Consider the following 26,552-nt stretch of genomic DNA (forward strand, 5'->3'; position numbering starts at 1 on the left):
CACACAAGAGCAGGGGTATTTAATTCACTTCAGCATCAATCATTTTAAATTCACTGTCTGGATGATAAGGTCTTAATTCCTTTAGGCTCCTGTTTACTGTGGACGTGGAGCAGGTATTAATGGAGGCAAGAAAGCCTGCTACTAGAAAATCATATATTAACAAATGGAAAATGTTTTCTACTTTGTGCCAACAGCATAACCAGCACCCACTCAGGGCTAGTTGTTCTCTGGTTTTACAATATTTGCGCAAGTTATTATTGTAAGATCTAATAGTTCTATGCAGTTTTATGTAGTTTTATATTTTTAGACAATGAAACGTTTTTCTTAAGTTGGTATTGTTTTTTTCTGTTGGAGTAGTGGTGGAGCTGGTCAGCACTGAAGGATACTCATTGGCATACTTCATATTTTAGTTGACTTGTAGTTCTTAATATGGAAAACAGTTTTTCTGATTACTCTGACCATGGGAAGAAGGGTATCTGAGCTGCAAGTTTTTATGGTGAGTTAACCCTACCACAATTTCTATAGGAACAGGGTTTCTTTGATAACTAATCCTTCTTTTATACCTAAAGTGGTATCAAAGTTTCTCTCAAACTCTCTATCTTCCAGTTTTCTTTACTGAATCTAAAAATGAGGGAGAAAGGATACTCCATACCTTGGATGTCCACAGACAACTCGGGTACTATCTTGACAACTGTAGCTCTTTGATCTTCAGATCAATTGTTTATTTCTTATGAAAGGTACAGAAGAGGCAACCTATGTCAAAACAGACTGTTTTCTAATGGTTGTCAAAAGCTGTTACTTTTGTTATACTCTCCATAACAGATTTATTCTCGGCAGGGTCAAGGTCATCTCTACCAGGGCCTTGGCTTCATCTGTAATTTTTGGAAAGTGTTGGATTCTAAAAATGTTCTGGAAGCTGCTACTTAGTCCTCAGTACATATTTTTACAAAGCACTGTAAGCTTGATTCTGTCCGTAGATCCAAATCAAACTTTGCTAGGACCATTTTCTAGGGGTTCCTAGAGTCTTCTCTTTCCACCTCCCAAATGTAATTAGCTATGGTAATCTATCCATATAGCTATGGATAATGCATCAGTGATCAATAAGACAAACACAGTACAGTTGTGTAAGTTGAACTAAACATAAAAGTAGACGTTCGAATGATCACTGCTGCAGTAGGCACTCCCTCCCTCAATCTCCCTTGTTTTCTGGTGAGTTTTTTATGCTTGAGTGTGGACATTTATGTTTTGTTGTTTCTAGTGTAGTCCTTTCAGGGCTTAGCCTCCCTCTTTCTGCTGGCAGGAAGACTTTGAAGGGTTTTGCACCCAAACTTGTCTTTTAGTCAGCTCAGCTCAAGCTGCTTGACAGTTTGGGAGTGTGCAAAGTGCCCTGAAACTTTAGAAGCTGGCAGTCCATTATATCCTTGCCAGGATATAACCCATGTAGCTAAGGCTGCTGCAGCAGTGATCACTCATAGGTTATTAGGTGTTTACTAGGCTAACAACCACAAAGGCCTTTTTAAGCCTAGGCATGCATCCCAAATTTCTGACAAGTTCTGATACCCTTGATAAGTGTAAGCATGGGCCTGGGAGATGAACTATTTACAAGTTACCTCTGTCCATTAGTGCCAAACCAGGGATGAATTTCCGGTTTCCCATCCAATTGTCCAAGCTGCACTTGAATTGGGTCAGGGAGGAACTCCGCTTCGCATGGATGGGAAGACTGTTCCATAGATGGGGTAGTCTCTGGGATATATACCTATCTCTCTAGCAGGTCCTGTTTATATCAAAGGTAAGGTTTAAATCATTAGAATGGGTAATTCTGGTGCTGTTTGTTTTGTGGATATGCAGGAGGTCCATCAGAGTTCAGTCTGACAATGCCCTATATGCCAGTCATAGATCTCCCCTCAAAAGCATGTAGGAGACAGAATACAGAGATAGGGCCTTGAGATGGTCTTCATAGGACATATTACTTACACCCTGTTTTCTTTTAATGAGGAACCCCTGAGGGTGTTCCAATTGTTGGATATGCTTGGTTAGATACATTCAGAAGGGGGCATTGTACTCAATGATAGGTGTGATAAATGCTGAATACAGTGGAACAATGACTTCCTTGGACTTAGATGCCATACCTTTGTTTATAAGTTGTGCAACATAGAATGATTTCCTCACCACTGTAGACATGTGATTATCAAAGAATAGATTACTGTATGTGTATCCCTAAGTCTCTGACTACTTGGTCAAGTCTTAAGGGGTGTGTTGTCAATATGATAGTTACCAGGGATAGATGACTTCCCAAAGGATACTATTATGCATTTCTTGGCGTTTAGTTTTAGTCCATGGCTCTGACACCAGTTGTTTGTCTGTGTCATCCCCTCCTAGAGAACATTTGTGTCAGCGTGAGATTCATTGACAGTTCCTAATTTGCAATCAACTTCAAATTTAGTCAGCCAGAGACCACTGACATTGGCCTTGACATCTGAGAAGTAAATGCCAAAAAGGAGCAGTTCAAGTACTGATCCCTGAGGGACCCCACTTGTGACTGGCCTCTTTGTAGAGGTGGACTCCTCAACTAACTTCCTGGGTCCCATCTGTGAGCCAGTTGGCTGTCCACCGGGTGACATACAGGTTTGTACCTAACCTCTTGAGTTTGTCAGCAATACCCAAATGGGGCATTGTGTCAAATGCCTTGGCCAGGTCAAGGTAGGCAGTGTGAATGCCTTTGCCTTCATCCATTGCTTTGATGACCTTCTTGAAGAAGTCCATTTGGTGGAGTAGGCATGATCTGCCTTTGACAAAACCAAATTGGCTTGGGTCCAGTGTCTGCTGTTGGGTTGAGTCTTGTACTGTTATGGTACGTTCAACTTACACAACTGTACTTTCCTGCCTTCCCTTAAATTTAACTCCTTCTTCTGAGCATAGCTTCCAGTAATCTTAAAAAAAAATTACAAGTTTAAAATTAGTGTGTATTTATTTATCTGCAGTTGGGCTTCTGTGCTGGGACCTCTCCTGTTTGGCATCTACTTTTCTGAAGTAAAAAATCAATACCAAAGGGATCTGGCTGACTATAACTGTAGATGACTGCAAGCTATGAGCAGTCATAGAAGCCCCAAATGACTTAGACATCCTGTAGGAAGGTTTGTCCCAGGTACATAATTGGCACCAAAATCATAGACTGAAACCAATTGTCAAAAAATGCATTATTATATCCTTTGAAAAGTCATCTATCTCAGGGAACTATCACATTAACAATACACCCCTAAGAGTTGTTCAGGATTTGGGAACTTATGTGGACAGTGACCTAACCTTTGACCAGCATTTTCCATTGTTGTAAGAAAGAGCTTCTAAGTTGCACAGCTTATGAGTAAAAGGTTTGTGTCTAGACTTGTGGATGTCATTGTCCTCCTTTACTCAGCCCTTATTAGGCCAGTCATTGAGTATAATGTTCCCTTTGGTATGCATCTCTCCAGACACATGGAACAACTGGAACGTCCATTGAGTTACTTTACTAAAAGGATACAAGACCTAAACAGCATGTACTGCATGCACCGACTCAAAGCTCTGTCACTATACTCGGTGTCCTATAAGCTGCTAAGAGGTGACCTGTGTCTGGCATACAAGGCAACCTCTGACCAGAAACTGATGGATGTATTGTACATTAACAAGTAAAATGGCATCATGAATACTTAGTCTAGGGATCCAAACCTCTTCTGCAATATCAACAGAACAGTTTAGAGGCACAAGTATGTCTTACAGAGGTTAACGCTCCTCTAGAACGGGCTCCCTATCCACATAAAACAAAGTTCATCCCTATCCATATTCAAGGTAAAGTGGGATTGATGGATGGGAACAGAACATTTACCACAGGACTGCCTCCTGTGCTGCTAGTGGACAGAGGCAGCTTGTAAGTGCTTTATGCCGTATTTGGGTCCTTTCAAATTTTTTTATGGTATGATCCCAGTTATTCTCATTAGGGGTAATATATAATTGTTGACCATGGGATGGGTAAGGCTAGTCTCTATCCAAATGGGATAGGTTAATTTGAGCAGAAAAAGGGAAATTGGCTAGGCTTAAAATGGCCTGAAAGGGCAGCTAGACTACTAATACTTGCATATGAATTTATAAAATTGTATAACAAAAGGCTGGAAAATAGAAAAAAGCTTTAACTAGCTATTCAGATGAACTGAAAAATGTGCAGAAAATCATACCGAAATTGAAAAAAAAGGCTGCTTGACATGGTGGTAAAATGAAATAACAGAATACACAGAAAAAAACTGAGATTTTCTGCTGTGCCATTGATACTGGAAGGCCAAAGTGCATGATTTATAAGCAGCTGGACTGGTTTCCATAGCAGAGTTTGCTAATTGAGAAGGAACATTATATGTGTGTGTTCCAAGAGTGGCCATGAGAAATCCGAGACCTGTATTAGTAATTATGCAGTCATACCAGCAGAATGGGTTACTCTTGACAAAATTTTTGCAAGAAGGAAAAGTATTAGAGACTGGGAGCAACAGAGAGTTTGTGAAAGATGATTATTCACTATTCACCAGTCAGAAGAGCAGCAAGGAGATGTTGAGAGGCAGATGTGAGATTCAAGCTGCTATATCCAGCTTTCTTTAGAATATTTTGTTCCCCTGGAGGATCAGATGCATTTTTGGAAGCAGAATAGGTTAAGAAGGAAACAACAATGTTTAGCCAAAAAAAGGGGGCTCTGTTTTCATTCTTCTGACAGTAACAAAGCCCATAGGGAGACTTGCCAGTGGAACATTTTCTGTTGTTCTACAGGAAAGTGCTTGCGTGACAGAACAAAAGCAAAGGAGTTTGCTAGAAGAATAGTGTCTATATTAGAACATAAAGTTTCAAAACTTCGAATGTTCTAATATCGACCCCTATTCAGCGAAAGCTGAAAACATCGAACATACAGAACAGCAACTTTTTTCCTAGGGAAAAAATTTACTGTTCCAAAACACATACACACAACACAAGAACACCAAACAAACAGCAATCTCCTAAAATCTTACACCTAACCCTGCACTAAACTATACACACACCACTAACTATCCACTTATCTTAACCCAAACCCTAACCCTAAGGTCCGTCACTATCGCACACTCACCTCACCCACGCCCTAATCCTAACTCACCTACCCCACCCTCACCCTCACATCCACACAATCACAGACTTACTTGACCCACGCCCTAACTCACCTAACCCGCCCTAACCCTCACGTCCATACAATCGCACACATACCTAACCTGCGCCCTAACTCTCCTAACCCGCCCTAACCCTCACGTCCACACAATCGCACACATACCTAACTCACACCCTGCCCCTAACTAACCTAACCCGCACTCAATTGCACACTTACCTGAACCCAACCCGTAACTTTCCACCACAGCGCTGAAAATACCAAAGCAACAGAAATGGACAACCGAATTCTTTCCCTAGGAAAAAATTTGGTTTTCTGTTGCTTCGATATTTTCAGCTGTCACTGAATAGGGATCGATATTAGAACATTCAAAGTTTTGAAACTTTGATGTTCCAATATAGACCCGAAGAATCATGAGCACCTTGGACTTAACCAGAGAATGTTGTTGGGAAGTGGAAAGGATGAGAAGAAGACTAACAATATTTTGAAGTTAATGAATAAACAGGAGACTATAAAGTATCAGTCCCAGTAGATGTAGGAATAGACATGTGAAATGTATTATTGCAAGAAGTAGATGAGAAAGACTGGAGTTTTGCCGACTGTGTTAATGTGTTGGATGAACTGTTAAGCGTATTACCCCACTTTGTCATTAATGTTTAGAAAGATACTAAAGGGACTTAAGAGGTAAAGATAACTAAAACAGTTTTTGTTCTTACTGATATTTGCATAAACATGTCATGATATAACTGCATATTGTATTGTAAAGGAGTTTGTATAGTGTGCAGTCATCTGTATTTAAATGCAAGGTAAGGGAGGTCTTATCAGTAATTGCTGTATATATTAAAGCTATTAAAGTAAGAAAGAAATTTTTCTTAGTTGTACGGTATGAAGGCTGTACACTGTAACAAAATAGGAAAGACTGGTTAGAAACAAGTTAAAGTTAATATAATGTTGTGATATTATTGCTGCTGGGGTGGGGGATTTAAAAGTGTACCAATTGCATTATATGTAAAATAAAGATAATAATTTCCCCTATTTTTTTATAGTTCTGGAAATCTAGATTGATATCCTTGGTCTTGAGCTATATACAAGTTTTTTTTTTAAAAAACAAGTATGATTAAATTAAAATAAAATGACAAAAGGCATGGAAAATGGTAGCACATTGTTGCAGTTTCAAAATCATTAGCTATTTTTCCATTAGCAAAGGCTTTACGTGGAGACGAAGTCTACAGGTGCAAGCAATTAATCAAGAGAATGCAAAACAATGTGTTTTGTATGAAATTTTCAGAGGTTCTTTTGTGCATCTGCAAGAGCAGTATTTTTTTTCATTACCATGCTGGAGACCAGAATTTTGCAAGTGCATGCAATTAACCATCCGAGGTTTGAACACTGTCTGCTCAGAGAATAGTGCAAGGCACATAAAGATTTAGAGGTACACTGGCAAGCAGTTTGGTGAAAAATAACCTGAGTTTTGAAATGTGGAAAGTGAATATGTTATATAAATACTTGACACCCTGCCAGCCTTAGTACATCACTAGTTTTAATATAACAGCACACAGTTTAATTTATTCATTTAAAGGCAGCAAGTGCAGTTTTTCCTTAGGTCTAAAAGTTGATATTTATTGATGGAGTGCAAGTTGTTTTTCACATCTGGGAGGGGAATATAGGTAAGAAAAGATCATATAACAGAGTAAGTGGGAGCACAGGCTGCAGCCTGCTTTTTAGCATGGGTAACCTTAATTTTAGTTTAGGTAGTGCCTTGTAGATGCAGCAGTTGATTTAGGGCAACTTCTTCATTCAAGAGGGGTACATTTGCTTTGCAAAAAATGTCATTTTGTGTGTTTGATCTATGTTTAAAGGGATCTGAGCATTTATTTACTTTTGTGAATGTTTTTGTTGAAGCAAAAACCGTTAAAAGGTGACACAAATTCAAATGAAAATGAAAAGAAGCAATTTCATAAGAGATTAACCTACCAAACTTTAATGCATGTATGTAAGCTAAAAGCTGAAACATTTATTTGAAATAACTGTCATGTATATTAGGTTGGAGTAATAGCTTTATATGGCAACTATGTCCATATTATAATGGAATGTAAATAACCATACAGGCATCCACAAAAAACAGAGATTATTGAATTATATTAACAAGTGTAGAGCACCAGTAGCATTGTCACTGAAGATGCATTTTGGTAGAAATAAGCATGCAAATTTGACAAGGAAAAGATTTCAGGGTGGACATTCATCAGAATATCAGCACAAATGAAAATGGGAGTAATAATACTGATTGCTAGTGGGGTACCAGTTATGATAGAAGAAAATAAAATGATGGTTGTTTTGTGGTAGGAAATGGCCATTTGGCAGGGAATGAGGATTGCACTGGCATGCATTTATTTATATTCCATCTAAAACTGCTGTTATGGAGCTTACAAAAAATACATTTTCAGCTGGGAATATTATTTATGAGTGGAGACTAGAACCTGATTTGCAATGCTGAGGGTGACCTAGAAGAGAACGTACAGCAAAAGAGGATATATTTCTAAAGAAATATATGAGAATGTTTTGTGTGGAAGATGTGAATTCAATAGTAGGACCTAGACAGAATTTACATATTGTGAACAGTAATTGGGCTGAACTGGATAGGAATTATTTTTTCATTGGATCATGTATATTTAACTGAAACTCTGAATCCCATCCAGTGACATGAATCATGCACAAAAAAACCCACTAAGATAAAAATGCAGAGTAATAAAGTAAAAAAATGAGACACCAGTGCTTTTCTACTTATCTGTTAAAAGACTGGAATGTAAGGTATAAACAGTGGTAATTATTTGACAGTTGTTAGGGAAGATAGAAATGTCTTCAAAATATATAGCCAGTGAGTGGGGTAAAATGAAAATGGAGTTTAAAAACATGGTAGAAATAAGAGGAAAAGAGTGATGGGAAAAGTAATAGGAATTATTTAGAGAGGCTGACAAAGGTTAATGTAATGTAGAATAATAGTAATCTGTTATTCTCTTAGGGAAGTTTTAATGTATTGTAGAATAAGAGTAATCTGTTATTCTCTTAGGGAAGTTTTAATGTATTGTAGAATAAGAGTAATCTGTTATTCTGTTAGGGAAGTTTTAATGTATTGTAGAATAAGAGTAATCTGTTATTCTCTTAGGGAAGTTTTAATGTATTGTAGAATAAGAGTAATCTGTTATTCTCTTAGGGAAGTTTTAATGTATTGTAGAATAAGAGTAATCTGTTATTCTCTTAGGGAAGTTTTAATGTATTGTAGAATAAAAGTAATCTGTTATTCTCTTAGGGAAGTTTCCAGGAACAGTTGGTATTCCTGTGGAAGTGCGGATGTTGGGAGGGAAGAAAGTGGTAAAGATTTGTAAGGTTATGTTTAACAATATTTCTTCTTGGAAGAAAGCTTTGATGGATGAATTAACCAAAGAAGGTAAATACCCTTTACACCAAGCTTCATGTAGACTTGCTCAGTTTTGTTTCAGTGAAATTGTTTCTTTTCCCTTTAGTTTTATATACAGGTCAGGCATCTTTTTATCAACCAGAGACAAAGTTATGGACCATAATTATTAAAGGGTTGAAATAATTTATTTGTCGTGGGGGGGGGGGGACAGTTAAGGAGGATAAGTTGATTCTCCCCATAGAACAAGGTGTTTTAGGGTCGTCTGATTTGATGGGGTACATTAGAGCTACACAATTAATGGTCATAAACATAGCACAAATAGAAGGTTAGAAATCAAAATGGAAAGGGATGATGGTGAAATGAGGGGGGTAAGAATTAAGGAGATAATGTGATTTTGAATACAAGTCCTTGAGAATAACAACAACCATACCGAATGTTATAGTCAAAAAGTAGCAAAAAGTATTCTAAGAAGTTAGCCAAAGTAGGAATGGAGAAAGGAGATTTTACTGACAGGATTCACTGCAAGTATGGATCTAGAAAATAGATGAGAGGGATAGAATTTACTGGTGAAAAATTAGCAAAGGAACCCAAGGTACTGGGAAGCAAATACCTAGCGAGGGATGGATAACATAGGGCATATGAAATATTGCATGATAACTATAAGAATCAATCACAGGAGGTTAGAAAAGGTTGGGATGAGAGTAAATGAAAAGGCAATGGACCAAAGAGCAATAGGCGGACATCTTTATGGTTCATAAGCATGCAAAAAAGTCGAAAGGTTTAGGATTTTTGTTTAGAAGTGTTTGCATGTGTTTGTTTTTTGGGGAATGTTGTGAGCTGGTAGATTTTAAAAATCGAGTACAGAGTACTTTGTGAGAAATGTTGAGGAGCAAATGGCTGTAACTGAGGAAATGATCCTTTGGTGCTGGAATGTAGGATGGATCTGAATTACCCAGTCATGGGAAGGCCTTACTAAGTCTAATTTATTTGTCTACCAAAAAAGCAGTTGCTAGAAAAACAAAATCAAAATATAAACCACTGATAATTTACTGCATATTGTCTTCATCGTCATTATCAACTGCACACATGCCCAAACCACTGTAAACTGTTGTCTGTGTTTAGATCTGATTTCCTCATTGGTCCCACAGTATGTTTCCTACCACCTGTTTCAGGCACTTCATCTCTACCTCTTCTTGGTTCCTCAACTGTTCTGTCTTCACCTCTTGGGTTCCTGTGCCATACGGTACTGCTGGTTACACCACTGTTTTGTACACCCACCTTTTCGGCTTTTTGGCTTTCTCCTAACACTACCTCTGACACACTGCCAGTTGGCTACAGTCTCTCTGAATTTAGCTTTGACCTTCTCATTCAGACTTCACTTCTTCTCAACCACCCCTCCCAGACACTTAAAGCTGTTAGCCTTTTCCACTATTTTGCTTCTGTCTCAGTTTTCACTTTCTTCTGACTGAAGTACTGAATACGTCATACGAGATAAAAGAACTGGTGATAATAAATGGAACAATGCACACAGAATAATCTTCAGGAGGTGGAGTGATGTTTAAGGGAAGATGGAAATTGAGCAGTTTATGTAATGTTAGGTTGAATGATTGTTAAAAAAGCATTTGCAACAATGCAAGACAATGAAAACTGTTGTGTTTTCTTTTTTGTTATTGCATGAATACCTAATGTAAAAAATTAAGAGTTTAATAAAGGTGTTTAAAAAAGCCATATAGTCACCAGTTTTTTCCACTTCAGCACCTTAAAGGTGGCTCACTTTGAACATGCAGTATCACTTGAGTACTTTGGATATTGTCAAATCACAACTATCGGTACAACATTTTTTCCGTTTTTAATACAAACTTATTACAATGCTGTTTTGTATTGCTTTAATTAATGCTGTTGTGTGTAAGTATTATATACAGTTTTTACTGCAGTCAATTTGAATAAATTGCATTTCTTTATGTACGTTCTGTTTGCCTTTGCTGTTATTGTACAAGTTACAGTTCTAAGTTTTTTCAAAAATGGAAATTACAAGGATTATTGGAATAGACATTCAGATTTGCGTAGTAGATGGTGCTTTGTTTTTTTCTGAATTTGTATCTGTCCATTTTGTCATGCAGTTTTAATATATGTAAGTCCATTTATCTTGTAATTTTTTAATGAGCTTTGCTCCATAGTTCGTCTAAAAACATGCTCTGGGTGGAGGATCTTCCCAGTCAACAAACAAAAATAAATAAATAATGCTTTGAAAATGGCTACAGGCAAAGTGAGTAAAAACCAGTTTGATATGAGTCACAAAACCTGAAGTTTGACTGTGACACAGATGACATGCCTCAGCTGGCTTTGCAGGAGAAAAGCATGTACTATGTTCACACAAACAGCACAGTGGTAAAGTTGGTTGTGAACAATCAGTGCTTTACTTACTATACGATCTGTAGCTAACTGAGGAAAAATGCAGGAGGACAAAGTGCAGGTTAGAAAGCTAACCAGGTATAATATACATGCAAGTAGAAGAATCAGTGAAACTAGCAAGCATATTCCCCCAAAGGTTGCATTTTCTGCCATTCATTCAGAATGTTGTTCTGTGGTATGTTTGGATGTCAGCCTGATCAAAATGCATAAATATGCAAAGAGAAAAAGGAAGAGTCAGAGGAGGTTCAGAACTAAAGTTCTTGCAACTTTGCTGAGAAGCGATGGTTTTATTTTAGCCCTGGATTATATACTAAAACATGAAATAACTTAGGTGACTCTCTTAGTAGAAAAGAATGATGTTATTGACATTATTGTAGAATACTGTTATAGTTAAAAATTGCAGGTCTAACTAGTACTCTATTAATCAATAATAGTAGTCCAGATATGGTTTATATCCACAGCATGGTCTTCAGTGAAACCCAAATAACTGACAGCAGCTGGTGAAACGTTTTTATGCATATTGTGCATTTATGGTCTACCTCTGCAGATGGAGTAAGCTCATAGGTGAGTACTGAACCTGAAGAGAATCTGTCATGTAATTTGTTTATTAATATTTACGGATTTAGGGTGGTATATTGACCTCAGTCAGAAAGAGTTTGTATTCCAGAAAGTCAGACACTTATGATGGGTTAATCGGTTTGCAGAAAAAATAATGGTAGTGACAGGGGGAGACTGAAGAGTGAATTTCATTGCTAACTTGTCTAAAGGCAACAGGCAAGGTGGTTTGATTACCTGAATGCTGGTAGAGGGTTTATAGAAAGTTGGATTGGAAGTACCAGATATAGAGAAAGGATTATGGCCATGTCTCTGATCATAGCCAGCTTGTTATGTGTTTGAGACATGGTTATGAAGAAATTCATGCCAAGAGCAATGCGAGACAGATTTTGAGAGGTGACATCCATACTTGCAACATATAACAAGTGAATCATTATTAGTGACAGAATCATAATAGTTTGCAGTCCATGGAACTTTAGCTGCTTTGATATGTTACTACTTTCAAAAGGAAAATGTTTACGAGTGTGAAGTGTTTTACAAGTGTGAGATCTCAAAAATACTTACCACTGCCACACAGTAAATGGATGACGTGTTGCAGTGGTAGCGTTGTCGCCTCACGGCAAGAGCTGTTGTGAAGATCTGATGTCTGATACAGAATTTAGGCATCCAGTTACTGTATTTCTTTATAAATTTGACTGTTATGCCAGTTGTAATACAGTCTATATAGTATTCCTAGCTACCTGCACCAAATGTCCTTCTTTTTATGTTGATAAGAGTAGCAGAAAGCTAAAGGATCATATTATAGAGCACAAGTCAGAGATTAGAAGAAATGTACCCACTAATGCACTAGCAAAACATATACATAATAATATTAATGGTCATAATTTTACATTTAGAGTAATAAAGGTTATACAACATAATATGAGGGGAGGTGATATTAACAATATACTGGAAAATATAGTTACTCATGGATAGTAAAACTACAAGCAGATGTATATCCAGGCATTAATAGTGCAGTAAGTCTGAAGCCTGTTTTAATTAAGAAGCAGCATAAGCTGCATTAATTGAAAATTTATTATTTTGTAAATTATTTTGCTGTGGTGAGGTTTTTTAATTTTGTTTTGTTTTTCAAATGTTTCTATTGGGTGGCTGTGTCATATGATCAATTACTTTCTCATTATTTAAATGTGAATTGAAATAGTTTTATCATAGCACTGAGGAAGGGAAACCCAAAAGCTTTGCTGCAATAGGTTTTGGTGATTTTACGTAACTGTGTTCTTTTTTATTCTGGTCCTTTTATATTGGTCATTTAGTAATTGTAGAACACCATCCATACTGACCGTTATTTCACAGATGTTTTTATAGCAGGCAAGTCACTGATCTCTCATTTGGTCGGGGAGAGGAAGGAAGACCTGCTATTACCATTGCATTGCGTTGCTTAGTTGCTCACACTTGCAGATAGTTGGATTATCTGATGCTTGGGTGTAACTTTCAAAACTAAGCAAGTTACTCCTTGGATCATGGAACATAGTAGGTGCCTGAACTGCCACTTAACTCTATTTTCTGTATATATAACTGAAAGGTAAGTATTTTCTACTTCTTTACCATACATTTTCTTGTTTGTAGCTAAATAATAGAAGACTTTGGACTATTGGCTTCTAAAGAATGTGTAGCCTTCTGTAGTTAATTTTGGTTTGGTGATTATTGCAAAGTCTATTGGTGCACGACTGCAGACTATGTTTGACCTGATGTACAGTTAGCTTTTTTCACTTAGTTACTGCTTGTATGATGTTACTCTATGTTATTTAGTGCTAAGTAATTATGTATCATTATGCTGTGGTAGAAATATTGCATGTACAGCTTATGCTGACCTTAATATGGTAGTTCTACGCAGAGTTGTATCTGGATTAGTGATGCATGCTACATGAAAAGAACTTCTTACATATGTATCCCTCTGTGCTCTTATGCTTCCTCAGTACAGACATGTTTTCTACCACCAGTTTTGAAAATAATTTATCCTTTGTTAACGAGGTTAGTCCCATTACGATAGCAGTGTCTTTTCAAGGGAGTCCAGAGGTGGTATTTATGCTCTTAGGAGAAAGTTGGCCTGGGCATTTGAGAACTTTCCCTGCTCATCGTTGTTGCAAGTGGGACCCATTTTGCAGGAGCACTTTCTGTTTCCATTCCAGGTGCAGAGGCAGCCCAGAAAAACAGGGAATGCAGATGGAGAGAGAGAAGGAGATAGTGGAGTGTGAGAGAAATGGAGGAGAAAGCAAATATTGAGGCCGGAGAATGCCTGCATGATTCTGAGGAGATGTTTCAAAGAAATGTGCTTGATGGAGATGAGTCTGTAAATGATGGATGTATAAGTACAACCTTCCAGTTGTGAGGTTTGCAGGATGATTTACTTAAAGAAATGGTGATGCAGAGTGAGACAGAAGATGAAGGAGACTTTTCCTGAGGGGCATTATGGAGAAAATACTAAAGAAGGATGCAGAGGCAACCATGAAGAATAGTGGTGAGATGAAAAACATATACAGCGAAAATAAATGAAAACAAAGGGGAGTAGTAGAAAAGAAGGCAGAAGAAAATGAAAAGCAGAAGTACATGGTAAAGATTCAAAGTAAATAAAACAAAGAAATGGACATGTATGAAGTGTGGGACAATTTAAAGATCACTACTTGCTTCTTTGCTTGTTTCCTCATTTCCAAGACATTTTTTTCTCTCCTGTCTTTTGATTGTACCACTTGTAGAGTAGACAGACTACTACATTAGATCCCAATTTCGAATGTTTCTTACAGCTCCGGTACAGTGAGCCATCTTTAAGCCTATAGCAATCTTGCAGAGCTGTAGAAACTCTAAGGGCACTGAACAGCTTAGTAATAAAGCCCTTTGTTATTTTCCACTCTTTCCTCTGTTGCTGCCAAAGGACCACCCATGAACTGCCCTTCTGCATTCTTTTCACCCAGGAAATGCCTCCATTAATTATCTGTACAGTAGATAGCTTATGCATCCAATAAAAATGTGATCCTGAGCAACTCTAGGAACTATTCTCCTAAGTGTAGTTGCTAGACGCATCTGTTTTCTTGAAGGATTACTTTTATGTCTGCTTATCATGGAGCCAGTATTCTGTAAGAAATACTTTATCTGTTATGGGTTTTGTCGCTTTCGTGTTAGGACACGAATAAAAGAGTCTTCTTGGGTTCTGTTCAAGCAGCTGTATTATATACAAACACATTACTGTTGTTGACTATAGACTGTAAATTAAGTAGCTTATATGCAATTACGAACTATGATTATGCATGCTCACTCCCTAGCTGCTCCTTCAGAATGTCACTAAGGTTGTGCATATGTGCATGTTATATATGTGCACATACAGCCTCGCATGCTTCTTAAAGATATAAGCACACATACTTTACACTCTGATCTACAGCCTCCCTCTTTGAGAAATAGACCATACAATTGTTATGAGACTGTTTGGCATACAGAAATCACAGGTAATGTAGAGACATGTGTTATACAATATTAAGCATATAGGTATGTACAGTCAAGTCCACGTTGCTGCATACTTCACACTTGGTTTAGACACTTGTACATATCGTGTGACATAAAACTGGGAATTATATTTAGCAACTGGGACAGTTTCTGCAAAATGGTTGACCTGTGAAATGTTCAAATCACTTTTTGGAACAGAGTCAGACTTTTTTTTTTTCAAAACAAGTTTATTGTTTTAACATATAAGAGAAATATCATAACAATTTTATACAAATAATTAAAATAGGTATTATTATAATATTCAACAAAACAACTAAAGTATTTACAAAGACATCCACTACAATCAGATCAATTAATTAAACTAAAATACTGTGCTATTGAAATTAGAATTTTTTTAACAAATTTTGTAAATTATCCCATACAATAAAATGTGATGTTTTTCTAGTTGTTCTCATTCTAATTGTGCTTATTTCCATATGACACATTATATTCATAACATTTTTAAATTCATTGAGCGAAGGAGGTGTATCTGAAATCCAATTTCTAGTTATTATTTTCCTAGCCACTGCTAGGATAGACCATAACAAGGGAAGCTTAATCTTTTTAACACATTGAGGTACAGGTGTGTTGAATAATATAAGAGACTTAGAAATAATGAAATTATCTGTAAAAAGAGCCTGCAAAAATTCATTAATTGACTTCCAGTGTTCTTTCAACTTCATACAGTCATAAAACATATGAGCCCAGTCAGCATTAATTTCTACATTACATCTCTTACATAGATTATCTTTATTATTAATTTTATTCATCATCAAAGGTGTATAAAAGATCTATGTAAAAATTTCCATGTATAAAGTCTCCAGACAATGGAAGATGTAGTTCTATAAGCAGATTCCAATATATATTGTTTATCTTGTTGAGTTAGTGGGTCCCCATTAATAGAGGTGAAATAATTCCAGTATGAATCTACATTGTAAAAAGTTTCTTGTCTGATAATTTTATGTATATATGAAAGTTTACCTTTATCAGAAACTTTATGCTGTAAATTTATTATCAAGTAATCAATCAGTTTTGGAATAGATTCTTTAACTGTTATAGACATTAGATCTATTCTATCAATGAGATGTTGTCTAAAGATCTGAACCTCTAACCAGCAAGTTTCTCTTAGATCAAATTCTTGTTTTAAGAAATCTAGATTTTTAACTTTATTATCAGATATCAGCTGATACCAGTACTTTAGATTATTATCTATAGCTAAATGAGCTCCTTCAGAAGTAGATGACATAAGCATACCCTGAGTATAAATTATAGGGAATACAATAAAATTCCATTCCCTATACTTAGGGTGCATGAATATAAAGTTACGATAACTAATAATAATATTTAATGGGTAACAGACCATATGTTTAGGTGTAATAGGTGAAGTACAAAATTCCTTTAGCAACCACAACATGGAGTTATTTATAATCATATTTTTATGTGTTAAGGAGATTTTCATGAAGTGCATACTAATTAGCTCCCAATAATCTTTCCATTTTGACATATGACCGATCTATTAATAAAGTAATAACTTTTATAATAGAAGAGATAATATATAAATTAAAGTCTGGAAAAGAAATACCCCTTGAGACCAGCTATTAGTATGTTTCTTTAATGCAATCCTAGGTCTATTAGGTGCCCATAAGAAATTTAACATTAGTGTATTCAGTTTCTTGATAGTTATTTTTGTAGGTGAAAGTATTATTGATTGTATTAAGTATAAAATATTGGGGAATATTATCATTTTAATAATTGTAAGTCTCTCCTCCATAGTAAAAACATATTATTCCAGGTATTAAAAAGATTTTGTATATTAAGAAAACAGGTATTATAGTTATTATATATAATAGATTTAATATCTTTAGATAGTATTATACCTAAATAAGTTATCTGACCTGAGTTGGGTACATATTTAGTAAAATCACTAATGAGAGTATTTTTCGTGTATATATAGGTAGTATTTTAGTTTTTCTTCATTGAATATTAAACCAGAAATACTTTTAAAATTCATCATTTTATCAAATAAAGACTGCATAGAAGAATTAGATCCTGCTGATGTAATTAGAACATCATCTGCAAAAGTTGAATTTTTGATGTTGTATTTTCTTCTATTTCAAAACCCTCTATGTCAGTACTGTTTCTAATCAAATTAGCCCAAGGCTCCATTACTAAAGTGAATAATAGTGGAGAAAGTGGACATCCTTGCTTTGTACCTTTAAGAATGGGTATTTTTGTGAAACATATGTTCCTACCTTAATATAAGCCAGCGTTCCTTTGTATAAATGCTCAATTAAATTTACAAATGCATCAGAGAAATTTGTGCATTTCAGTAAGGTAAACAGATAGTCCCAACTTACTGAATCAAATGCTGAACCTATATCAAGACTAATAAGTGTTAAATCTTTCTTTTTCCTATTTGCAAAATCAATTAATGTTAAAGTTCTTCTTATATTATCAAAAGTATTTCTATTTACAATGAAGCCCGTCTGATCTATGTCTATAATGCTGGGGATAATTGTCTTCAATCTATCAGCAAAAATACTCATAAACATTTTATAATCAACATTAAGTAATGAGATGGGTCGATATGAAGAACATCTAGTTGGATCTTTATTAGGTTTTAAAATTGGTGAAATAAATGTATATTGCCAAGATGGGGGGGTTATTAACTCAGTTTGGGCCAGAATAAAAACCTTATGTATTAATGAATATGTAGTTTTAGAAAGGATTTTATATATCTCTGGTATAATACCATCATTACCCGGTGCTTTGTTTGATTTAAGCTTATTTATTTGTGTAATAACTTCTGTATATGAAATACTCTTGTCCAATAGTTTAATCTGTTGTTTATTAAGCTTTTTATTCATGTTTGTGGTTATAAACTCCTTTATTTTATCTTTAGGTTCCATGTTAATGTTGTTATGGTTAATCTTGTGAAAGTGATTTCTAAATTCATCCAGCATTTCTGGTATACTAGAAACATTCTTCTTTTTCCTTAGAGAACATATTTCTTTGATATGGTTTTGTTTATTCAATCTTTTTGTTTTATTTTTAAGTCTATGTAAGTATTTGGGGCTTATTGAATAAGACAAAAACTTGTATTTCTCTAAAGTTATTTTAACTTTATGAGTTAAAATTTCTTTGTATTTCTCATTTAGTTTGTTTATTTCTTCAATAACTTTCTTGTCCATAATATTTTCTTTATTATTATGTTTATAAGAGTCTAGTTTACTTTGAATATCTAACAATTCCTTATCCCAAGATTTCCTTTTGTTATTATACCATCTGATACTTTGTCCATATAGATATGATTTTAAGGCATCCCAAACATAGACTATGGATACTTCAGGAGTATTATTTATGTCTAGAAAATGTTGTACTTCTGAAAGTATATATTCTTTATAGTCTTTTAGCTGAGTTAAGTATGCTGGTATCCTTTTGATCTGAACATTATGAGTATTTTTTATCATGAATTCGAAAACAATTGAGTTATGATCAGATATAGGACATGAAATGATTTTGGAATTAATTAAATCTGTTACCATCTGGTTAGAAATAAAGACCCTATCTATTTTTGAATAAGTTTTGTATCTGTTAGAAAAAAGGTGTATGGTAATGATTTTGACTCTATCTGATTATTAATATCATTCAAATGATAAGAATTAGCAAAATCATTTAAATGTTTTGCATTAGATGTAATTCTTCTTTTCTTTATAGTGGTAGTATCACTTTCATGTAGTATACAATTAAAATCACCAGCTAAAATAATATCCCCTACAGAGAATGATATGATCTTATCAATATGATGTTTCACTGTATTAATACCAATTCCAGGTATCCAATATACATTAATTAAAGTGTAAGTCTTCCCATTAATTTGTATGTAACCATACAAAACATTCCTTTGTCATCCTGATAAGACTTAATGGTTTTAGGAATGGGCATACTTTTATTCCATAAAATAGCCACTCCTCTTTTTTTCTGAGTGTGCTCTGAACTAACCAATACTGTATACTTATTAGTGGCTAGTTTATCAATATCTTTTTTTCAAGAGATGGGTTTCTTGCAGGAAGACTAGATTGGCCTTGTGTAGATTAATGTATCTTATTAGGCTTGCCCTTTTACACGGATTATTCAATCCATTAATGTTTAAAGAAATTCCTTTTAAAGATGTCATTTGGCATTTTAAAACTCAAGAATCTTATGATCGAAATAACAAATAACAAGATAAATAATGTTACATCTCCTCTTTTAGGTGTACCTTTAAACATAGCTGTATTTATTAAATCTCTTATGGGATTTTGTATAGGATTCAATTTTGTTTGTAGTGACAATGAGTGTACAAAATATATTGTGGATGTCAAAACTATATACATATAACAATGAACAAGTGAAAATAATGTAAGGATTAAACCTTGCATCCCGCCTGGAGTTGAAAACTCCAACTTAGAGCAGTATTTACTACTCAAGTTAACCCGTACCCTAAGCAGCAGTACCTCAGCTACCACCTTATCAATTTAATACTAGTTATATTTAACTGAGGTTAACAGTTTTCAATTCAATTATCTATCAAGACAAAACTACACATTTGGTAAAACAGCATCATATAAACTAAAATAAACTTTTTTTTTTTTTTTTTTTTTTTTTAAACTGTTCATACTATTATATAGATCTATGTAATATATAACACTTGTATTCTAATAGCATTCAAATAATCTTAATGTTAGAAATCAAGAGGAGAGAAAATTATATTCTAACATTCATTTAAATCAAAACTTTGGCTAATATGATTCAGACATTACATGCATTAAGATGCATCTATTTTCTGTCATGTGAATTCTATCAACAGCTTCCAAAAAAATCTTGAAATTGTTTGTATATGAGCATTTACTTAAACTCATTATTGTCAATAGAGTAAAATATTGTATTCATAAAAATTATTATAAATCATATTGCATAGTTATGCAGATTCTCAGAAACACCTGCGTTATTACCTAAAAAAAAAAAAAAAGCCATCACACACATAAACACAGACACACACACATACATATACACACACACATATACACACACACACATACACACACACACACACACACACACACACACACACACACACACACACATATACATACATACACACACACACACACACACACACACACACACACACACACACACACACACACACACACATATATACACATATATCTGATCTCACCGAGCCGTGCCCCTGCAGAGCACCATCCCACTTGCCATCCCCAGAACAAATCTGTCCGCTTCACACAAAATAATGCACAGCAAACACACACTAGCAACCAGATTTTACAATCATGCTAACCTACTGCTTTAAAATATATCACATGACATTTCTTCCAGAATAGAGTTATAAGATTATTTATGCTTGTCAATCAGATGAATTAAATGAGTTATAGTAAAGTATATGTTTGGGACACAAGTTTTAACACAGATTATTATGCTACTGTTAAGTAGATTTTCAAAAACATTTAAATAAATGTTTCATTTTCTATGCCTTCTAAAATAAGATATTTACTTGCTACAAGAAACTACATCATCTAAACTCATCATAACTGACACATTTTATGAATAGAGTATTTTTCCTGAATCTGTGGTGTGTCAGTGTGATAACCTTGTCAATGTTTATACTAACTGCTTTCAGTTTCTCTGTGAAAATTCTGTGAGTGAAGCTTCTGAGGAAACTCATGGACACTGTGCATGAGACAGCCCACATCCCAGATTGTCTCCCTTAACATTTTGGGAAACTTATTAAAACTTGTGGCAAACATTCATTTTGTCAATAGAGTAAAACATTGTATTCATAGAAATCATTACAAATCATATTGGATAGCCATGCAGACTCTCAGAAAAAGCCATCACACTCACACACACACACACACACACACACACACACACACATACACACACACACATATATATATATATATATATATATATATATATATATATATATATATATCTGATCTCACTGAGTTGTGTCCCTGCAGAGCACCATCCCACTTGCTGTCCCCAGAATAAATCTGTCTGCTTTATACAAAACAATGCACAGCAAACACATATTGGTAACCAGATTTTACAATCATGCTAACCTACTGCTTTAAAATATATCACATGACATTTCTTCCAGAATAGAGTTATAAGATTATTTATGTTTGTCAATCAGATGAATTAAATGAGTTATAGTAAAGTATATGTTTGGAACACAAATTTTAACACAGATTATTATGCTGCTGTTAAGTAGATTTTCAAAAACATTTAAATAAATTTTTCATTTTTATGCCTTCTAAAATAAGACATTTACTTACTACAAGAAACTACATCATTTAAACTCATTATAACTGACATATTTTATGAACAGAGTATTTTTCCTGAATCTGTGGTGTGTCAGTGTGATAACCTTGTCAATGTTTATACTAACTGCTTTCAGTTTCTCTGTGAGAATTCTGTGATTTGAAGATTCTGAGGTAACTCAAGGACATTGTGCATAAGACAGCCCACATCCCAGATTGTCTCTCTTAACATTTTGGCGGAAACTTATTAAAACTAGTGACAAACATTCATTTAGCAGTGTAAATGCATCTAAACATGACAGAACCTCCACAATGTATTCCACAGATCATCACAGCCTCTATGCAAGTGAAATTAAACTCAAAATTACCAACAAGCAATAAAACTCAGCATTCTTCTCCCAACTCAATTTTCATACAAATCCTATTATTCACTGTGCCCACACAGTCAAAAGCATTTCTATATATTAATAAAGAAAAGAAAAGAGAGTAGAAAATAAAAGGGAGTGAGGCAGAAATAAAAAATGTAAGAGAAAGCTGTAAGAAGTATATACAATGGAATGTTACTTACTGTTTATATTAATAGAGTTAAAAATAAAACATATTATTTACTCTTATTTAGTTCTGATTATTATTAGTTAAAGCATGACAGATTATTTACAAACAAGCATAAGCAGTATAATCAAGGAAGTATAATTAGAAATAGCATTTGAAGAACTTATAAACTTTTACAAGAAATAAATATGTTATTATTCTATTAATGATATTTTCATTACTGTTCTCTCCTGCCCTCCCCACCCTTTACCCACTACATAATCTAAATAGAATGTCATTGTTTAAACAAAGAAAATAATAAAGAAGAAGGAAAAAAGATAAAGATAAAAAAATGTATCAAATTACTAACCTTACTTTTTCAGAAAGAAAACAAATCGAGTCACAGCCTGCCATTAAATCCTCAGGCATTTTGACTGGTTATGAAACAAAACATTTCTTTGCACATAGAGAATAACTTTGATTAAATCTTTTCCAAAATATTTGTGGCTTTCTGGAAATGCAGGAATTATATTCAAAAGATTAATAATGAACTAAAATGATGAGAGAGAAAAAAACATATAACAAATCATTTGTTTTTAGTCTCTTCTTCTTCTCTGAAGTCTTCCAGGAAGCTTCAGTTGCCAATCTCTTTAATGAAGAACTAGCCCATTCCATTTCTTCTATTTTATCCAAAATCCTTTTTCTTTGACAAACAGTAAAGCAGAGTCTAAATCATCGAAGACCTTAGGACCATCAGGAAGGAAGATTTTAAGCTTGGCAGGAAACAGAAGGTATGTTTTAAACTGTGCTTTTTAAGCTCCCTTATTAGTGGCAGAAAAACTTTTCTTTTAGCAATTACCATGGAAGAATAGTCATTGTCAAAGCACAGTTGTCTCATTAAACTTAACAGGAGCTTTAGCCCAAGCAGATTTAAGAACCATCTCTTTATCAAAGATGATAGAAATCTAACTATAACTGATCTATGATAGTTTTTGTTAGAGTTGGTATTAGCTATAGATCTATGTGCTCTTCGATACCAAAAGAGAATGCTTCTGGTAAATCTAAAGTTTTAGGGAGCCATGTTGTTAAAAAGAAGTAATATTGTTACCTTCAATATTTTCTGGCAGTCCAAAAATCCTAATGTTATTGCCTAGATCTATTTTCCAGGTCATCCAGCTTTGTTTGTAAATGTGTATTTTGTTTCAGCAGAAACTCAATGTTGATTTCCTCTTCTTGTATTTTATTTTCCATGTCATTCACAGCTTCTTCTATGCCTGTCATCTGGATCTTCTGTTGTTGCAGGTCCATATGTAACAAGTCTATTTGTTTTGTAGTTTTTTCTATGAAAGTGTCTATTTTAGTATCCATTTTATCCATCTTAGCAGTAAGTTGCTGGACTATAATTATCAGAGACTGAAGTTCTTTCTTGATGCTGGAGTCTTGAGAATTTGTCTTACTGGAACTCATTTCAGACTGATAAACTGACAGGAAAATTTCCAAAGTAATTTCTGACAGGAATATTATTAATATTTCCTTTCTTTTTTAGATATAGTTCAAGAACTATATAAAACAAACATATTTAGAAAGAAAATTACTTCAAGAATTAATTTTTTAAGTAATTAATTCCTGTCAATGTAATGAAATTGGTGGAGCTGAAGAAATCTGCTGCTATCCTGTGTTCATCCTTGGCCACGCCCCCCAGAGTCAGACTTTTGAACACATTCTGGTCTGGAAACAGTATCTGACTCGCTCTTCGGTTTAAAGTTTGCATCATGGATACAATGTTGTGATTGCAATGATGATGATGGTTCTGGTACAGGAAGAAGATGTTTGCGATTCCTTTCATACTTCACTCCTTTGGAATTTACCAAGTAGGATCTTGACTCGGCACAGATGCCTGTAATCTGTCCTATTCGATCAAAACCTTTTGTTGTCTGGATTCGTACCGTCTCTCATTCCCTCAATGGACAAAGTAATCTGCTTGATCTTTCTTAACTAAATTTCTGGTTATTACACTTCTTAAACAATTGAGCCTTGATGGTTTTAGTGCTCTTAGACTTAGGCTGCAACAAACTTGAAGAAATAGGTAGTATAGTTCTAGTTTGCCTGGAAAATAGTCTTTGAGCAGGTGAGCCAAGAATATCATCACGGGTTATGTTTCCGAGATTAAGCAAATTCAAGAATTGGTTGGTATTGTCACGCTTTGACCTTTCAAGTGATTGCTTTGCAGTCTGTACTGCTCGTTCAGCTAGACCATTGGACTGAGAATATTCAGGAGTACTAGTGATATGTACAAAGTCCCATTCTTTTGCAAATTTCTGAAACAACTAGCTAGTAAGTTGATTACCATTGTCAGACAAAAGTTTATGTGGACTACCGTGAGCTGAGGAACGACATTTCACTTAGTAATGAATGCAGTTGAGGTTAAGTTTGGTAGTAGATCAATCTCAAACTAGTTTGAATAAGAGTCTACCAAAACTAAGTAGTGTTGATTGTTCTGCTCAAAGAAATCAGTTGCTACAGTAGACCAAGGTAGTTTAGGAACTCGGCTTAGCTGAAGCGGTTCTCTTTGGAAATGCGGTCTAGTACTACTGCATACTGAACAAGAAGAAATAATTCTATCAATGTCTTTTGATAATGAAGGCCAAAATACTAGTTCTCTTGCTCTTCTCTTAGTGGATGTAGATCCTGGGTGACCACGATGCAAAGTCTGAATATATTCTTATTGTAAGGAAGCAGGAACAACAATTTTAGGACTTTTGAAAATAATGCCATGTTCTGTCAACAATTCATTTCTGTAAGGAAAATATGCTTGCACCTCAGATGATACACTAGATTGCTTTGATGGCCATCCGACATTAATATAATGATTGAGCTTCTGTGAAATTGGATCAGTCTGAGTGTGATCTCTTAACTCATTAAGTCTAGTGGTGGAAAAATTACACACTGACATCACTTCAAAGTCAAAACGCCACATCAAACTGTTCTGTTGTTTTTCTAGGAGATCTGGATAAAGTATCAGCCAGATATAGCAATTTGTCTTTGGTATAGGCCAATTTGAAATTGTACTTTTGCAATTTGAGCATCATTATTTGTAATCTCACTGGAGCGGAATGCATAGGCTTCTTCAGAATAGTAACGAGGTTGAGGATTCGTTTCAATCTGAATAGCTCAACCACAAATATAATCATGAAACTTGGAGCATGCAAATACTATAGCTGAAAGCTGTTTCTCAATTTGAGCGTCCTACATCACAGTTTGGGTTAGTGTTCTAGATGCATAGGCTGCTGGTCTGCCCTCTTGAAGTATAACTGCTGCTAGGCCAAATTTTGAAGCATCACAGGAAAGAATAACTGGTTTGCTCACCTCATAGTATGTTTACTTAGGTGGGGTGTCAATTTTCTGCTTAAGGTCTTCAAATGCCTTCTGATGATGTTCCAACAATAACCATGCAACAATTTTGCATCAATGCTCTCTTAAATGTGCTGTTAACTCACTGAAGTCTGGTATAAATTTGCCTAAATAGTTGACCATGCCCAAAAAACGCTGTAAACTTTGTACATTGTCTGGCGCTGACATCTCTAGAATAGCTGCTTGCTTGGTTGGGTCAGGTCTTAAGCCTGTACTTGTAAACAAATGACCTATGTATGTAACTTCTGGAAGTCTAAATTTGCACTTCAGAGGATTGAGTTTACTTCACATGCTCTGTCCAGTACTTACTTCAGGTTTCTGTCATGCTCTGTTTTACCATTGCCTCCAACCAACAGATCGTCTACTATTATGGCACAAGGATAACCCGAACAATGTATTCCATTGCACGCTGAAAAACTTCACTTGCAGAATTTATTCCAAATGGAATCCTTAGGAATCTGTATCTGCCAAACGGAGTACCAAAAGTAGTTAGAAATGAGGATTTGCGATCAAGCATCACTTGCCAAAATGAACTCTTGCATCCAAAACAGAAAATACAGTGGGATTCGGTATTAGAGCTGCAACTTTTCAACTGTGCGCATTGGATGATATAGTCTCTTTAATGCTTTGTTCAAATCTCTTGGGTCAATGCATATTCTGATTTCATCTGAGCCTTTTTTGTGAGCAGCTGCCATGGACGACACCCATTCAGTTGGTTCTGTGACTGGAAAAAATCACACCTTTGCTGCACCATTTTATCCAAATGAGCTTTAACTTTATCTTGCATAGCTATCGGAAATCTCTTTGCTGGTCTGACCACTGGAGTGAAATCTGGTTCTACTGGAAGTTTGCCTAATTTGTCATAGAAAACATCATTATACTCTGAGAAAATGGCTTCTGAGAAATTATAACTCGGAACTGCACTTACATGATGAACTTCTTTAGCAAAAGAAAGCAGAAACTATCTTTGAGACCCAGTAAAGATTGCATTGGTCTTCGGACTAAGTAGAATAACAAGTTGTAACGGTTCTCGGCCAAATAACATGGAAGTGTCACTGAACCTTCGATTTGAATTTCTTCACCTCCATAAGCAACAAGTCTCGCACTGCTGGCTACATTGAGTTGTTCGTTAGTTCTCACTCTTGCAAATGTGTCTGCTGATATAACATTCCACTTTGACTCAGTGTCTACTTTGTGCTCTGTGGGTTTTCCATTGATC

The sequence above is a fragment of the Protopterus annectens genome, chromosome 7.part0 (genome assembly GCF_019279795.1).
Source record: "Protopterus annectens isolate FY-2018-M chromosome 7.part0, PAN1.0, whole genome shotgun sequence".
NCBI lineage: Eukaryota > Metazoa > Chordata > Ceratodontiformes > Protopteridae > Protopterus > Protopterus annectens.